This window comes from Daphnia carinata, chromosome 1, assembly GCF_022539665.2.
Source record: "Daphnia carinata strain CSIRO-1 chromosome 1, CSIRO_AGI_Dcar_HiC_V3, whole genome shotgun sequence".
NCBI classification, from domain to species: domain Eukaryota; kingdom Metazoa; phylum Arthropoda; class Branchiopoda; order Diplostraca; family Daphniidae; genus Daphnia; species Daphnia carinata.
In genome coordinates, this window is record NC_081331.1 from 13,857,440 (window position 1) to 13,869,607 (window position 12,168).

The 12,168-nt window shown below is 39.1% G+C and overlaps 1 non-coding gene across 1 annotated transcript; it reads left to right on the forward strand.

Moving 5' to 3' along the window:
* The first annotated feature begins 11,636 nt into the window (after positions 1 to 11,636).
* Trnav-cac (transfer RNA valine (anticodon CAC)) lies at positions 11,637 to 11,709 on the forward strand. The gene has a single exon. It is a non-coding gene; the product is annotated as a tRNA-Val (tRNA).
* Positions 11,710 to 12,168: the final 459 nt, after the last annotated feature.

The following is a 12,168-nucleotide window of genomic DNA, read 5'->3' on the forward strand; positions in this document are numbered from 1 at the left end:
GGAAAAAGAACCACCAAAAGATTGGATGACGCAGAGAAAAGGAAAACTTTTTGAAACTCTTTGTGGGTGAATTTTCGTTTTCAACAAAGAAAGGAATTAATCCAAACATTTGACAGAAGAGAATGAACGGTCGGAGGTGTTCAAAACAATGCATCTTCGTTTAGATCGTGTCTGTTCTTCGTGTCGCGTGCCACTGTTCCACGTCTAACCGAATACGCGATAGTAGTATACTATTATCAATGTTTCGATCCTTTTTTCTTCGCTAATGAAATGGCTAAGAGCTTAATCGAGTCGAGTGCACTGATGAAGTGTTTGCATTCTTTTGCTTTAACTGATTAGAAGTACGACTTGATGTCGACTGTGCAAGTAGAAAGCGCCAGCCAATTGGGATAGAGCGATGGCTGAAAGTCGCAATTCGCCTTCTGTCACAATTCGTCCAACACAAATTAGTTTGATTAACAAAGTTCAGGTAGTAATAACATTTAGTTTCACGCGTCGCGTGTCAGCCTTTTTTCATAATGAAAATGTTACTATACTAGAGGAGGAATTTCATTTGAATAACATCCAATAAACCATTGATCATAGGTTAATAAATAAAAGCAAAACGGCAGGCCCTATTTCATCTGCCAGTTGACCAACGAGATGGATTAGAACTTTAGCAATCTAAGTGGCAACTTGTACAAATAAAATTTTATATGGAGATGCGGAAAATTATTGTGTAGTGTAGTTTTGTATTTGACCGTGTTTGACAAAGGCAGATTTTATCACATTTGTACGATTGCGATAGATATTGTGTAAATATATTAATTGATATTTTTTTTCTTGCGAGTACGATCGCAAATGATTGCGGAAGGCCTCCTATGCAATATGTGTTCTGGTCGGTGACCGACGCATCCAAACAATCAACAGGCAGGGCTCGATGAATTTTTCATCGTACAGTACTAGTTTTGGACGAGTATAACTATATAAGTGACAATGGCACCTGCCAGCTAATAATTCATATTAAGTATTCACACATTGTAGTATTTGATAGCCAAAATAGTTGATAAAGTTTTCAAACAATAGCTCACTTACAGCCGGAATTAGATGCACCCCAACCTTGTACAGCCCGACGGCGGACAAGTGAACACGATCTTCGTCAAGTTGAATCTGCAGAGTCATCATCTAAAATATTTTAAAATTCGTTTAATTCAAACGTTCCCCGTTATATAAAGCCATCAAGATGTCGTCGGAATAAAGAAGAAACTAACAGTAATTTTCTCAGTCAACGTTTTTGAAAATCCAGACAGAGACATGGTAGTAACGTGTTCGTGGAGGACACGAACCTGGCAAAAATAAAGCAATGGTGATTGGTATGATCAGTTTTTGTCCATGAAAATGTACGTGACGTACCTGATGAGCGGGCATATCAGCTGCAGCGAGAAAGATAAATAAGCGGATGGATTCGATTAAAAAAAGGAAAGGATATATCCAAATGGTACTATCCAAAACGGTACTCTTATAAATAAGGCGGTATGTGTAACCGAAAGCACAGCTAATGACTATGACGAATTGCAATCCCAACTGAAATAAAGCAGGTAGAGAGAAAATGCTGTTGAGTTCTGACGAGGCTCGGCACAGAAAGTCAAATATGAGCGCATTTTTTCTCATCATTTTAATTTTTTTTGCCCTAAAAAGCCATAATGATAGATTATTAGGATTCCGTTTCAACTAAATTTAAGGATTTTTTGAAATACTATACCCTTTGTGAACACACTGTTGAAATTCATCATCATCTTCTTTTTTGAAATGCAACGATATCAGTTGTATGTAATGTGCGACGATGTAATAACAAAAGTGAATAAAAAGCAAAGAGGAATCAAGCATCACAGTGACGGAAGATAAAATTATGATCATAGCTGTTATTGCGGAGACAGCCATGTTTGCCGGCAAAGTCTCAGAAAATACAGGCTCCATAACAAATAGCGTGGCTACAGACTGTGTAAAAAAATATTTTAAGAATTCGAATCCTATGCATTTAATATGCACACGGCAATTGAGGTACTGACCGTTGTCATGACAGCAGCAAAACCTGCGAGAAATCGCTTCATTATGGAACTCTTGTGCTCCAGGAGGAATCTCTCTCCGAAGAGCCTTTCAACTTCTTGTACCGCCTTCACAGCGTTGTCCAGGTGACGGTAGTTCAACGCAATCCAACGAGATGATAGCAGTTGAGCTAACCAGGAGGACGAGGTAACCCCGCTCAGAATGATAAGTGTGATTGGTACATTTTCGTTTGCCGATGAAGGATCTGGCTCACGGCTCAAGGATCTCACCATTACCACAGCCGAAACTTGCGAAATAAAAACTAATAAAAACCACCAAGTAGAAACATTTTTAATAGAAAACGTGAATCGTTCAAATTTGCCGGTAGTTGAATTGCGCTTCATTGTGTAAGGTATCAGTCCGCAAGCTTGGCAGAGGCTAACGAATGGACGTAACTGCTCAAAGAGTGACATGTTGAGAATGGCAAAATATCATGTCGAGCCGAATCCATCTAATCGAATAACAAACTACGGTTTTTTGTGTTAAATTTGTTCATCGTGTAGCCATGGAAATGGGGCTTCACCATGCCCACAGTGACGAAATATTCTGCTGTTCAAACGCACGTGTTGGATAGACGATGGATTAGAAATGTAATGAGACACGCCGCCTCGCAGTAAATTGTCTGCTAATATTACAAATTGCGCAAAAGTAATTTACAAGATATAGAATATAGAAACCTTTTTTAACACAATATATTTTTGAATATATGACGATTTCGGCGGATGATAGTCACCGAAAAATAGAAACGCTTTCATGGAATCGACTTAATCTGAATCAAAATCTGACAGAGCCTTTAGTTTCGAAAACTGTAACATTTGTAGTGTACACGGTTGTTTCAGGATATGAATGAAAAGAGGGTCACTCACAGGATTTTGCAGTGAATCAATGGCCCATGGTACAATTAGCGCTAATATTATTCTAATATGTAGGTGGAAACAATCCTATTGTTACACGTATTATATAGTCTGGTGTCAAGTATAATCTGGATTAATTATTAATAAAATAGGGTATTGTGCGTTTATTTCGTTTCAAAAAGAAAATACGACGAAATTTTCTCACGTTATTAACAAAAGTGCTGTTAGCTGTTTAATGCTTTCAGCTGTTCATAAGACAATATTTTCAAATGTTCCTTACTAGTTTTGGAGCAAGATGACCATATAAGTGACGACGGCCCCTGTAAGCTAATAATTGAAATAAAAGCATTTGGTCGGTATTGCATCAAATAAGGAAATTTTTTTCAGCTTGCATCTTTAGAAAATTCTTTGACAGCACTTACAGCTGGAATAAGATGCACCCCAACCTTGTACAATCCGACGGCGTACAAGTGAACACGATCTTCGTCCATTTGTATCAGCAGAGTCATCATCTAAAATATTTTAAAAATTCGCTTACTAATGCAAATTTTCCTCGGCATATAGAGCCATCAAGATGTCGTTGGAATAAAAAAGAAACTAACAGTAATTTTTTCGGTCAACGTTTTGGAAAATCCAGAGAGAGACATGATAGTAACGTGTTCGTGAAGGACACGAACCTGGCAAAAATAAAGCAATAATTTTAATGACGAGAATCCTATTTTCTACGATAATTGGTATGATCAGTTTTTGTCAATGAATATATGTGCCGTACCTGATGAGCGGGCATGTCAGCTGCTGCGAGAAAGATAAATATGCGGATGGAATCGATTACAAAAAGGAATGGATATATCCAAATGGCACTTTGCAAAATGGTACTCTTATAAATAAAGCGGTAACTGTAAGCGAAGGCACAGCTAATGACTGTGACGAATTTCATGCCCAACTGAAATAAAGCAGGTAGAGAGAAAACGCTGTTGAGTTCTGACGAGGCTCGACACAGGTAGTCAAATATGAGCGCATTTCGTTTCATCATCTTGATTTTGTTCGTCCTAAAAACCCATGAAGATAGAGGTTTAGGGATCCGTTTCAATTTAATCATGGATTTTGTGCGATACTATACCCTTTGTGAACAGTCTGTTCAAATTCATCATTCGCTTCTTTTTTGAAATGCAACGATATCAGTTGTACGTAATGTGCGATGATGTAGTAACAAATGTGAACAAAAAGCAAAGAGGAATCTAACATTATAATGACGGACGCTAAAATCATGAACATAGCTGTTATTGCGGAGACAGCCATGTTTGCTGGCAAAAGCGCAGAAAGCATAGGCCCCATAGCAAACAGCGCGCCTACAGCCTGTGTTTTCAAAACTATTTTAGAATTCGTATGCTATACCGTTTTAATGAGCTCATGGCAATTGTAGTACTGACCGTTGCCACGATAATAGCAAAACCTGCAAGAAATCGTGTCATTATGGAACTCTTGTGCTCCAGGAGGAATTTCTCTCCCAAGAGCCTTTCAACTTCTTGCACCGCTCTCACAGCGTTGTCTAGGTGACGATAGTTCAACGCAATCCAATGAGATAATAGCAGTTGAGCTAAGAAAGCGGACGAGGTAACCCCGCTCAGAATGATCAGCGTGATTGGTATGTTTCTGTCTGTCGATAAAGCACCTTGTATATCACTGCTCAAGAATCTCACCGTTGCTACAACTGAAATTTGCGAAATTAAAACTAATAAAAACCACCAAGTGGAAATATTTCTAACAGAAAACGTGAATCGTTCAAATTTGCGGGTAGTTGAATTGCGCTTCATTGTGTAAGGAATCAATCCGCAAGCTTGGCAGAGGCTAACGAATGGCTGTAACTGTTCAAAGACAGACATGTTGAGAATGACGGAGTATCGCGTCGAGTTGAATCTAAATAACAAGCTGTTGTTTTTTCAGTGTTAAATGTTCCTGTTAAGAGGTATGATGTAACCATGGAAATGGTGCGCCATGATGTCCACTTTAATGGAACTTCCTGACGTCCAAACGCTTGTATCGTTGATTGATTAAAAATAACCATACACACACAGTTTACTGCTTCTTTCCAGAAACGTGGCTTGGTATACATCACTACTCATCACTGACAAACAAGACAAACACGTTTAGATAATTGTTCATCCTGGTGTTAAAAAATACCTGTTGATGCATAGTTGATTGATTAAAAACTTATTGGACAAACGTTATGTTGGGATCCTTTCCTGTAAAGCTTGACATTTATCAAGAATCCTTACTGATGAGAAGTGGAAGATTTTGGAAAAAAACAAAATTAGTGGAAAAGTCGGGCTTATTTTGTCGGGCTTATTTTGTCGGGCTTAAAAATAAAGTTGGAGGGCTAGCATTACATTGATGCATAGATATAGATGAAAACAATCCGATTGCTACGCTTATTATATAGCCTGTTCCAAATATAAACTGCATTGATTCTTGATAATATACAGATCGTACGTTTATTTCGTTTTAGAAAGACAATGTTTACGGAATTTTGTCACGTGTTAATCAATTAACAAAGTGCTATTGGCTTATTCCTTAAAGTGCTTCCAGTTGTTCATTAGACAACATTTTCAACTGCTTCTCTCTAGTTTTGGAGCAGGATGACCATATAAGTGACGACGGCTCCTGTTAGCTAATAATTCAAATGAAAGCATTTAATCATCATAGCATAGTATAAAATAAGTCGATTATTTTCATCTTTTGAAAATTCTTTGACGGCACTTACAGCCGGAATGAGATGTAATCCAACTTTAAATAGTCCGGCGGCAGACAAGTGGACACGATCTTCGTCAATCTGTATCAAGAAGGCCATCATCTAAAACATTGAAACTATTAATTTAATAATTCAAATATCCCTTTGTGTTTTCAAGGTAACGCGGAATAATGAAACTAACCGTCAGTGTTTCAGAATGGGTTTTGGGAAATCCAGAGAGAGACATGGCAGTGACACGTTCGTGAAGATAACACACCTGGTTAAAACAAGCAATCATTTATTTTACTTGGGAGTCTTCGATAAAGAATCACATGTAATTTTACCTGGTTAACTGGCATTTCAGGGGCGGCGAGGAGAACCAAAATGCGGATTGTTTCTATAGAAAAAAGGAAAGGATCTATCCAAGCGCCCACTCCCAACACGGTAACCGTATGAATGCAGCGGTAAATGTAGATAAAAGCAAAAGTAACGATGGTGACGAATTTTATGCTCAAAAGAAACAATACAGGTAGAGAGAATACTCTATTGATTTCGGATGAGGCCCGACAAAGATGGTCGAATATCAGCGCATTCCGCCTAATCACGTTAATGTTATTCGTCCTATAAAATCACAAAGATCGCGCATAAAGGATTCGTCTCACTGAAATTTATGAATAATATCAGGTACTACACCCTTTGTGAACATTCGCGTGAAGTTCATCACCGGCTTCCTTTGTGCAAGGCAACGATATAAGTTGTATATAATGTGCGATAATGTAATAGCAGATGTGGACAAAAAGTAAAGAGCAATCAAACATCACGTTGACGGAGGCTAAAACCGTGAACAAAGCTGTTGTTAAGTAGACGTCCATGTCTTTTGGTAAAAGCGCTGAATACATAGGCTCACAGGAAAACATCCCGGCTATAGTCTATGTAAAAACATTTAAAAATCTGAACTGAGCAGGTAACAAAGAATGCCATTTACCGTTATCACGACAACCGTAAAACCTACAAAAAATCTTGTGGTAATGGAGCTCTGATGTTCTGCAATATATTTTTCTCCAAAGAGACTTTCTGCTTTTTGCACTGCTTCGACTACTTTGCCCAATGGACGATAGCTAAACGCAATCCAGCGAGATAAGGCGAGTTGAGCTAAGAACGCGGACGATGTAACCCCGATGAGAACGATCATTGTGGTTGGAAGGTTTCTGTCTGCCGATATAGCATCTTGTAAATCTCCGACCAGGCGTCCTATCACTACAACAATGAAAATTTGCAAAACTAATATCAATAGAAACCACCATGTAGAAACGTGTCTAACAGAGAACGTGAATCGTTCAAATTTGCCGGTAGTTGGGTTGCGCTTCATTGCGTAAGGAATCAGTCCGCACGCTTGGCAGAGACTTACGAATGGCTGTAACTTATCAAAGACGGACATGGTGAGAATGACGAAACATCATGGCGAGCTGGATCTCCAAATCGAATAACATAACGCGGTTTTTTGTGTTAAGTATGTCCATGCCGTAGCCATGGAAATGGGGCTTCATAATGTCCGTATTGACGTAATATCCTGGTATTCATGAGCACTTGTCGGATAGTTGATTGATTAAAAAGTTATGGGACACTCATTAGTGTACCATTTTTTCGCACAACACACGTACTCATTCAGGAGTCATTATAGACAAAGGGTGACTTGTGTTTTTCATTTCCTTGATAGGAATAACGTTTATTTATCAATCATTCTCAACCAATATCTGTTTGCACAACAAGCTATTGTTGAATGCAGGACATGTTTATCGAAAGACTGACATTGAAAAACCACATAAGTATGGTGCTAAAAAAAATTTAAAACGTTTTTTAAAGGATTGTTCCGATTAGTCGACTGCAGCATCCAGAAAATCAGCCAAGACTTGAAACTTCAGCTGTCCCTCGCTAGTTTTGAAGAAGGATGGCCATATATGTAACGACGGCTCCGATTAACTAATAATTCAGATAAAAGCACTCAGCAATAATGGATTTTTTATTTGGTGAGGGATTTTAGCTTCCATCTTTTGAAAATTTTTTGGCAACACTTACAGCCGGGAGGAGATGAAGGCCAACTTTAAATAGTCCAGCAGCAGACAGGTGGACGCGATCTTCATCGATCTGCACTAACAGAGTCATCATCTGAAACATTTGAGAAGTCCATTTAGCATAATTGAAATCCTCTTCCGTGTCATTCTGATATACTGATGGAATAAAGAAACTAACGGTAATTTTCTCGGCCATCGTTTCAGCAAACCCGGAGAGAGACATGGCCGTAACACGTTCGTGAAGAAGACGAACCTGGAAGATTTGTTTCCAATTAGAAACACTTTTCATTCGTCTTATCTAAGCAAAGATGACACACCTGTTTAACTGGCATGCCAGCTGCAATGAAAAAAACTAATGTGCGAAGTGCCTCTGTCAGAAAAAGGAACGAATATATCCAAATGGCATTCTCCAGTAGGATATTTGTTATAAGGAAGCGGTAAATGTAGGCGAAGGCAGTGCTGATGACTGTGACGAATTTGATGCCCAACACAAACAAAGCAGGAGAGAGAAAATGCTGTTGAGTTCTGACGAGACCCGACAAAGATGGTCAAAAATCATCACATTTCGTTTCATTACTTCGATATTATCCCTCCTATAAGCCAATCAAGTTAAGAATAAAAACTTCTTCTCAATTGATTATGGATTGTTTTATAGACTACACCTTTTGCGAACATTCGTTTGGATTTCTTCGATATCTTTCTTGTCGCAATGGAGCAATACTAGTTGTATATAATGCGCAACAATGTAATAACAGATGTGAACAAAGAGCAAAGAGCAGTCAAACATCACGGTGACAGAGGCTAAAGAGACGGACAAAGCTGCTACTGAGAAAGCGGCGATATTTTCTGGCAGAAGCAGAGCAAATACAGGCCCGATGGCAAACATCATACCTGCAGACTATGTTAAAATTTTTGAATACTTCAATTGCATACCTCCTCATGAGTAAGTGGCAATGATTAAATACTGACCGTTATTATGATAACAACAAAACCTATAAAAAATCGTGTCATTATGGAGCTCCTGTGCTCTGTGATGAACTTTTCGCCGAAGAGCACTTCAACATTTTGCACGGCTTGAACTGCGTTACTCAGGTGACGGCAGTTAAACGCAATCCAACGAGATGAGACTAATTGAGCTAAGAAAGTAAGTGAGGTTACACCGTTCAAAATGATCAGCGTGATTGGAATGTTTCTATCCGTGGACAACACTTCTTGAAAATCACTGCTCAAGTTTCCCATCACTACGACGATTGAAATTTGCAGAATCAAAACTGTCAAAAACCACCAGGTAGAGTAATCCTTAACAGAGAACGAAAAGCGTTCAAATTTCCCGGTAAATGAATTGCGTTCGATTGCGTAAGGAAACAAGCCGCAAACTTGGCAGAGGCTAACAAACGGCTGTAACTGTTCAAAGACGGACATGTTGAAGAATGGCGAGACATAATTGTTTTTCTTTTGTTGAATGTGCCTCTTCATTGATCCGATGTAACCATGGAAATGTGACTCTGTGGTGTCCACCTTAACGAAATATTCTGGTGTTCAAAAGTGCCTGTTGACGCCTAGTTGATTGATTAAAAAGTAATTGGACAAACTTGCGTTCGTTTCCTTTCCGGTAACGCTTGACATTTATCAAGAATCATCACTGATAAGCATGGCAAAGATATTTGGTTAATTCTTTTTTGTTTTCTATTTCCTCCGATACGTTTATGTCGTTTGAGAAACAAAATATCGACGGAATTTCTTTAAGAATTAGCAAAGGGTTTTGGTCTTATTTTTCTCAAGTGCCTCCAGTTGTTTATTGGGCAACATTTCAACTGTTCCTCACTAGTTTTGAAGGAGAATGACCATATAAGTGACGGCGGCTCCAGTTAACTAGTAATTCAAATAAAGTGAGTTAAGTATAATGGCATTGCATATATAGCGAGCGCTTTTTTTAGGCTTGCACCTTTCGAAAATCTTTGAACAACACTTACAGCCGGAATGAGATGTACTCCAACTTTAAATAATCCGGCGGCAGACAAGTGGACACGATCTTCGTCAATTTGTATCAGGAAGGTCATCATCTAAAACATTTAAATTGCCCATTTAATAATTGAATTCCTGTTCAGTAAAGATGCCGTCAAGGTGGTGATGGGATGATGAACTAACCGTCAGTTTTTCACAATGTGTTTTGGGAAATCCAGAGAGAGACATGGCAGTGACACGTTCATGAAGAAGACAAACCTAATAAAAGATAAACATTTCATTTCGCTTGTCAGACAAGAATTGCAGTTGCTTTATTAGTTTGAAAGGAATTCGTGTAGTTTTACCTGGTTAACTGGCATGTCGGCGGCGGTGAGGAGAACCATAATGCGCGTTGTTTCTATTACAAAGAGGAAAGGATATGCCCAGATGAGATTTTCCAACAAGTCTATCGTGTAAATGAAGCGGTAAATGTAGATAAAGGCAGTAGTGACGACCGTGACGAATTTTATGATCAACAAAGCAAATACTGGAATGGAGATAATGCTATTGAGTGCAGAAGAGGCTCGACAAAGGTGATCGAATATCTGGGCCTGTCGTCTAATCATTTTAATTTTGCCCGTTCTATAAAACAATCAAATTGAGCATAAACAATTAATTTCAATGAAAACACATGGATGGCATCAGATACTACACCTTTTATGAACAGTCGCGTGAAATTCATCATCGGCTTCCTTTTTGCAACGCAACGATATCAGTTGTATATAATGTGCGATTATGTAATAGCAGATGTGGACAAAAAGTAAAGAGCAATCAAACATCACGTTGACGGAGGCTAAAACCGTGAACAAAGCTGTTACTGAGTACACGTCTATATCTTTTGGCAAAAGCTCAGCATACATTGGCCCAAAGGCAAACATCCCGGTTATAGCCTATGTAAAAATGTTTAAAAATTCAACCGGAGCAGGTAAGAATGAATGTCATTTACCGCTGCCATAACAGCCGCAAAACCTATAAAAAATCTTGTCATAAGGGAACTCTGATGCTCTGCAATGAATTTCTCTCCAAAGAGACTTTCTGCTTTTTGCACTGCTTCGACTGCGTTGCCCAACAGACGATAGCTCAACGCCATCCAACGAGATGAGATGAGTTGAGCTAAGAAAGCAGACGAGACAATCCTGCTGAGAACAATCATTGTGGTTGGAATGTTTCTGTCTGTTGATAAGGCATCTTGTAAATCTCCGGCCAGGCGTGCTATCACTACAACAATGGAAATTTGCAAAACCAAAACCAATAAAAACCACCATGTAGAAAGGTTTCTAATGGAAAGCGTGAATCGTTCAAATTTGCCGGTAGTTGGATTGCGCTTCATTGCGTAAGGAATTAACCCACAAGCTTGGCAGAGGCTAACGAACGGTTGTAATTGTTCAAAGACGGACATGGTGAGAATGACGAAATGGCGAGTTGAACCTACGAATCGAATGGCTGTTGTTTTTCTGTGTAAAATTTGCCTATTAATTGAGGTAACCATAGAAATGGGACCCTATAGTATCCAACATGAGGGAACATCTTGTTGTTCAAACGTATCTGTTCGAAAGTTGAGTGATTAAAAAGTAATGAGATAAACACAATGTACGACTTGTCCTGTAACACGTCCTGGATGACATCCCTGTAGTTGTTACTGATAAGCAAGATAAACACATTTAGGTAATTGTTCATGTGTTTTTTCCTTGACACGATTAGATCAACCGCCGATGGACGACCCAATGAATTATTTATTAGAATATTTAAAAAAGGTGTGGCACTGCAAGCTGAGTAGGACCGCACTAGCAAACATGGAAACAACCTTCAATCCAATTACGCCGATTACTGTAGTTGCTTGTTGCCGTTTGCTTTGCCCACATACTCACCTATGTATTCAGCTGCGTTATACCAGCATCTGTAGTGTAGTGGTTATCACGGTTGTCTCACACACAACAGGTCCTCAGTTCGATCCTGGGCAGATGCATTTTTATCGTTGTAATGGTTGTTAATATCTATGTCATTGTCTCTCGCCAGCGCATTTGGGCTATGATTGGCGTGAGTTCTTTTGCGTCGCATCGTAATGAGCCGACAACTCACACGATCGTTTTGCTCGGTTACACGGTATCGTTTTGCGCGCTGTACACACGCACCATCGATCTTTTCAATCTCTCTAATTCACTAGTGATGGCCTGTTTAATCCGATTAATCAAGTAGTGGAACGACAGGTTATGACTCACGTCCATTTGAAACTCTTTAATATCCGTGGCCTTTTGGTACTGTAACGTACACCCTGACAACATTTCCATGGTTACGTAAACCTTGAAAACACATTAAACATCGAATATATATATGTCTGGGCATTCGTTCCAACTTGCCCAGATGTGCACTAACTGCCCACCATGTCCGTTTTTGAACAGCTAAGGCCGTTCGTTAGCCTCTGCCA